The sequence below is a fragment of the Berghia stephanieae genome, chromosome 7, assembly GCF_034508935.2.
Source record: "Berghia stephanieae isolate SIO BIC M18660-M18661 chromosome 7, UCSD_Bste_1.3, whole genome shotgun sequence".
Lineage (NCBI taxonomy): Eukaryota > Metazoa > Mollusca > Gastropoda > Nudibranchia > Aeolidiidae > Berghia > Berghia stephanieae.
In genome coordinates this window covers 8,940,543-8,946,957 of record NC_088366.1, presented here as the reverse complement: position 1 = coordinate 8,946,957, position 6,415 = coordinate 8,940,543, and the positions used below count along the sequence as shown (strand labels likewise).

Genomic DNA, 6,415 nt, shown 5'->3' with positions numbered 1-6,415 from the left:
CAAATTTTAATAATTAAGGCTTAAAATTCAATTTTGATTTTAGCATCCCCCCAGCTGGCTTTATTTGACCCAATTGGGTTGCAAGTGCTGTTAAATGTCTTTTAAAAAATCTGTATCTCCATGATTTAACTAACTCATTCCTACTTTTCAAAATTGGAATAAAAATGTATTAAAAATGAGCATGTGCATAGATATTTTTATTCAACTACCATGAACATGTAACCATTAAGAACATTAGCCTTGATACCACGTTTATAATTGGTCTTAGAAAAAAATGTAATAAATAGCATGGGGTGAAAGTATCCCCTTGCATACTACGGATATAGTCGGTGTTAGGGTTTATTGAGTTAATGTTTTTTACTATTTTCACTAAGATAGCAAGATCTGTGATAAGACTAGATCATCTGAAGAAGATAAAACCATATATTGTTTTGACTGTTTTCTTGTTGGAGACCGGTATGAATGCAGTTACGACCAGACAAACAGGAACAAAAATGATGGTTTGAATCAGGGATGCCCTTTTCAGCTTTTAAAAAAGTCTTCTGGCTGATCTTGGCCATTATTCTGAGTTGTTTTTTAAAAGATGAAAGTATATTGCTTATTTAAAGACAATGGTTAAGGGGAAACTAGGTGGTTGTGTATCCTTAACAATGTTTTAAGGGTGATGTCAGTTGATGAAGAGAACGAAATATTTTCATATATATGCTCTTTGCATGAAACATTTTCAGGCTTTTAAAATTTTAGCAAAGGGCAGCCCTGTTTGAATTAAATTCTCGCAAAGTTTTTATTCTCTGTTTTCTTATGGCACTTTCCTACTCGTTTCATTTCTTCTATTATCAACAAAAGTGCGGGCTCCACTCACTTTTCTGAATTAATAATTCACCCTAAATACTGGAGCATACTCAATGTCTCAGTCGTTTCTATGTTACATGTTTGTGTTGAGAATATTTTCTATTATGCTTAAATGCTGACCAACTAACTTTGCGGCGTTTGTGTGTGTTGAACCCGTGACCTCAAGAAGCCAGGGAGAGGGGCTATAGTTAGATTAAGGTTTGAAGCGATGTTTTTTTGGGGTCTTGGATAGCTCATATGGTATAGTCACGATCTCCCCCCGGCCAGGTGGAGTTGTCGTACCAGTAAGGTCAAAGGTTCGAGCCCCCATCGCCGCCGCGAAGTTTTTATTCTCTGTTGTCTTCTGTCACTTTCCTACTCACTTCATTTCTTGTTATTATCAACATAAGTGCCTGCTCCACTCACTTTTCTTAATCAAGTTACATGATTAATTTAATTTATTTTTGTTTAATTCTATTTTTGAAGAAAAATAATTATCCTTTTTTAAAAGTTGTGCTTAATGAAATGCTGTTTATTTATTTAAAAATATGAAATTTAATGAAATATGTTATGATTTCTCATGATAAAAAAAAAATATTCAATTTATTTTCCAATTGCCACTGGCCATTTATTGTCCAACCATTTAAGAGAGAGAGAATAGAGAGATCACGTCATTATCATTATCATCACTACCTTTATCGTTGTAAATTGTAAAAATATATCATCACCATTTCTATCGGTTATCGGTAAAGAAATTTATTGTCAAAATGTGCAAGCAATTTATTATCATTATTATTATTATTATTATTATTAATTATTATTTCTATTATTATTTCTATTGTTATTATTTTATGTTATTATTATATTATTATTATTATTATCAATCATTGCTATTCTTCTTCTTCTTCTTCTTCTTCTTCTTCTCCTTATTCTTCTACAACTACTTATTAATACATCCACTCCTGATAATTGCAACACCTGATAAACTATTGCAACATTTTCCCTCTGAGTTTACACTCTTTTGTTCTCAACATTTGTAAGAGTCAAAGAGATTAGCCATGATGAGCTCTCACCAAACCCATTGGTCACAATGCGCAGTTGTCAGCTCCAAAACAAAGGATATCGCTCAGTCTCTCCTTACAACAGTTATTGTCTACTCTTTGTCTAGACTATGCCCAGCCTCCTCGTCTCCTATCTAATGGTCACAAATGACCTCACAAACACATACTGCAAAGCCTCACTCTCTTTTGTCTCTAATAAAGTGGTGACACACTACTGTAGCAATAAACCCCTCCCACTCTCGATTCTTCAACCTGTCATGATTTCACCCATGATGAAATTTAATCATGAGATTTTGTTTGAATGATTTGTTGAATTTGCAACTTTTTGAGGTCTAAAATTAGTTGCGATTAACCGAAGTTTGTTGCAATTAACAAGTGACTTTTATACAGAATTAATTCCGTTTCTTAGGAAATGTTGCTATTAACCAAAAGTTACGATTATCCGGAGTAGACTTATACTATTATATTATATTACTATTATTATTATTATTATTATTATTATTATTATTATTATTATTATTATTATTATTTATTATTATTATCTTTAGTTTGTTATTCATTATGGTCATTCAAAATTCAGAACATTTTATTTTTAAAGATTCATTCAATTAATCCCCCCACCCCCTTCCTTTCCCTTTTATATTTTGTTTCATTAATTTTTACCAAAAAAAAATAATGCAGAAATGAATTGAGCTGATGCTTTGTATTCAACAACTTTGAATAAATAATTATTATTATTATTTGACCAATATAACCATTTGACTGTTTTCACGCACTCCATGTATCTTTCTTTTTTTTAATTTAACCCCTGTATCAAAATAGTATTCTGTCGGAGTTGGAGTGAGGCAATGGTCAAGATGTGAAATTAAAGATGAAATAATCAGAAATATGAAACTTTAAGTATATGTTACAGTGAATGACATAATCAGTTTTGAACTGAGATGTTGCCAAGTTTAGTTAGAAGGTCAATTTTTATCAAAAATGAGTTCTTGTTATAAATTATTAAATCCACCCTTTTTGTACATCTTCGGGAAATATCAAAGCTTAATTTCACTTCTAAATAGTCTTACAGCTAGTCAAGTTGAAAAACTATGAAATTTGAGAAAAGTTGCTGGAAACCTTTCCCATACATCTGACCATAACTTCATGAAAAATCATCCAATTTACTTCAAATAAAGATTAAATTGCTCCGGTGGCATATTCTTTCAGAAAATGCACCCCAAAAAAAAAATGCAAATCCAAAATTTTCACCTTCCAACTGATTATGTCATGCACTGACACAAATGTACTTTACAAAACTAAATAAGACAGAGATGTCTTGGCGTCCTCTTTTTCGGTCCAAATCTTCTTGGCTGGGTGGGATTCCCGACCTCCCATAGTGGGCAGGGAGGTACTTGCTTTGTCTTCTATAACCCTATACATGTTTTCCAATTACTTTCTGTCTTTGCCTTGGACTGAGATAACTTAGTTTTGTCCTGGCCCTGACCAGAGACCTTGGCTGGGAGGGAAACAGTTGAATGTATAGTTATAGTTTTGAGATATGATATTTTTTCCCCTTATAAATCATCTCTCTGTTATGTACTGTTATTATTATTATTATTATTACTATTATTATTATTGTTATTATTATTATTATTATTATTATTATTATTATTGTTTAGCATATGATTTGTAAACATTTGAGTGAATTCCTCTGAGTGGGATCTTGTACTGGTGTCTGGGTGAGACTTTTAGGTGATCTCAAACTAAGTACATTGATAGTGCGCTCTTGGAATCTACATCTGTTTCCTATTTGAACCAATTCCCCTTTGTCTTACTTTTTCTTCATGTTTTTTTAATTGTACCTCTAGAATATTTTTACTATCCAATTTTCTTACTGGCGCTGATATGACCTAAATATGTTGCAAGCGCCATAAAACACTTAAAAACAAACAAAACAAAACAAATCTCCTTGGAAGTATGTAAACAGTCTTCCGGATAAACTACAAACAATGAGAAGATTGAGCTTTTATATAGCGCAATATCCACTAAATGTGCTCAAAGCGCTTTACAAGGGGTCCCTGACCAACAGCGAAACGTAACATGTAGAAAGAGAGATGACGCCTGTCAGACGATATTACAATTTTTTTTCCGGACAGAGACAACGCTGTTAACAGCCAGGTACTCATTTTACACCTGAATATGATTTGAGAATGTGATGTGAGTAAAGAGCCTTTTCCACTTGACCACATAGTCACAAAAAGTTATGTATTGAGTCATATAATAAGGTGGCATAACTATGTTAGTGGCAGGAAGGATGACTTGGCAGATTCTTATGATTATGAGGGCGTAAAAGAGCGAGAATGGATGAATCTTTATTGACGACCAGCATTTATTTAGGATAGAAAATTGTAGATGCCATCACTCTGAAACCAGAAGATTAGTTGCCCAATGTATGTATCCCCAGTCCTCCAAAGACTGGCTTTACACTTCCAATCAGATTTGAACCAGTATGTTTACATCACATTTTTGTTCCCTATAGCTTCTATTCAATAAAACGCATAGACTTTATCCAAATTTCATAATTCTACTACAAATTAAATTTTCAGTATCAATATTATATTTCCAACATAACAACATTTTGAGAATATTTTAAAAATTAGTCCTTCAGAGCCTTCAGAGCCACTAAGCCTATTGAGGTGGATTTTATCCCGGTTTATATAGCCTGAAAGGACAATAGCAATTGCTTGCTACCCTTTGGATAGAATGCTTGTTGATCGCAAAGTACTTTCCACCAGATCTAACTGACCCAGCTACCCAGTCACTGATAGGTGGACACAGGGGTCAGAAAAAAAATCTCAACTGCACCCATGATTGATCTCAGTCCCTTTGATTGTGAAGCGAGTGCTTTACCAACTGAGCTATCAGGACCCCCTTTGAGAATATAGGTCACAGTCACAAATTACTTGAGTGAGTTTTTATTTTTGTACTCTCTCTCTCTCTCTCTCTCTCTCTCTCTCTCTCTCTCTCTCTCTCTCTCTCTCTCTCTCTCTCTCTCTCTCTCTCTCTCTCTCTCTCTCTCGTCTGGAACGAAGTAACATGGTTTTACCCTAGTCCTGGCTTGGATCCTTAGCCAGGAATAGCCAAGTAACCACCATGACAAACTTGTATTATATTGAAATGAACATTAAAAACATGTGAACATTTATATAGCACAATAACCACTAAATGCACTTAAAATGCTTTCTCTCAACCCTAATCCTCTAGCTGTGTGCTATCCTCGCTCCCGAGAGATTTTTGGTGATTTTCATATTTGAATAAAAAAATATACTCAGTGACTCAATCTAAAAGAAACCAAAATGTACATTGTTTTATTCAAATACCATTATTACGTTAATTCAAAAACAGTAGCTTAAATAATATGACTATAATTTATCTCAGGAAAATGTATTTAATGATGGGGTAAAAGTAACCAAGGACCAATGAGAAAGTTGGTGTTAGGCTGGCCCCCCGGAAATATGCAAAAAAATATCCCAAATTATGCGGGAGAAATTGCAAATTATGCGGGGGGAAAAGGCAAATTATGCAAGGGAAATTACAAGTTATGCAAAACAAGAAAAAAGTAATAAATCAGTGTCTAAATTTTTCCATTGCTTTATTTACATTTAACCAATTCAAAATTAAAGAACTACAACGCAAATTCAAAACTTAATTATTTGTTGTAGCACAGAAAAGCTAGATGTCGCAGAGACGATGTGCTAAGACTCCTGCGCCTGTCTGACAATATCAGATTGTAAACAGAAAAGCTGCGCTCAGCATCAACGCTGTTGATCGTGGTGTATATGTACCACTTGGCACAAGCAGCCAAAGCGGGCACTTCATCAGAAATGGACTGCCAAAAATGTGGCACTTCAACAGAAGAGGTGATGGAGTTCTTCACCGCGAGGGGCCCAAGCTGCCGGGTGTACCTCTTGATCTCCTCCTCGGGTACAGTTTTAAGCTTTGTGAGGCTCTCAAGTTGAGCCCAAGGTGGAGACAGGAGTCAGGAGCAGCTTAGCAGGGTTGAAAAATGGGAAGTCACTGTCACGTATTTGGGAACATCGTCGGCCTTTTTCGGTTTCATTTTTCTTCATACAATGGTCATAAATTCACGCAAAAAACAACATATTTTGCATAATTATGCGGTAAAAGGTGAATTATGCGGCCGCATTGCGGTAAGTGGCAAATTATGCGGCCGCATCGGTCGCGTTTTCCTGGGGGGCCAGGTTAGGGTTGAGTGAGTTCAAAGAGGTCCCTATCCAACAGCAACACAACAGGTATGACGAGACATGATGCCTGTTTCGCGATATTACTTTTTTAATTTTTCGACTTAGACAATGCTGAGTGCTGTACTGTGAGAAAATGTGAGTAAAGAGCATTTTCAAAGGACTCGGCTATGCGCTGCTCAGAGCAGGACCCGAACTCAGGACCCGCCGATCGAAGGTGAGTGTCATACCACTAGATCACATAGCCACTCTAGATGATTAAAATTGAGTTTGAAGTCG

The 6,415-nt window shown here is 35.2% G+C and overlaps 1 protein-coding gene across 1 annotated transcript in view; it reads left to right on the top strand.

The window, feature by feature from the left end:
- Positions 1-1,651, top strand: part of LOC144976652 (dual specificity calcium/calmodulin-dependent 3',5'-cyclic nucleotide phosphodiesterase 1C-like) — a 50,814-nt gene extending 49,163 nt beyond the window's left edge. Inside the window, exon 14 of the mRNA XM_078920961.1 lies at positions 1-1,651. This exon is cut by the window's left edge and continues 1,030 nt beyond it. The gene's annotated coding sequence lies outside the window, so the exon portion shown is untranslated.
- The last annotated feature ends 4,764 nt before the right edge of the window (positions 1,652-6,415 follow it).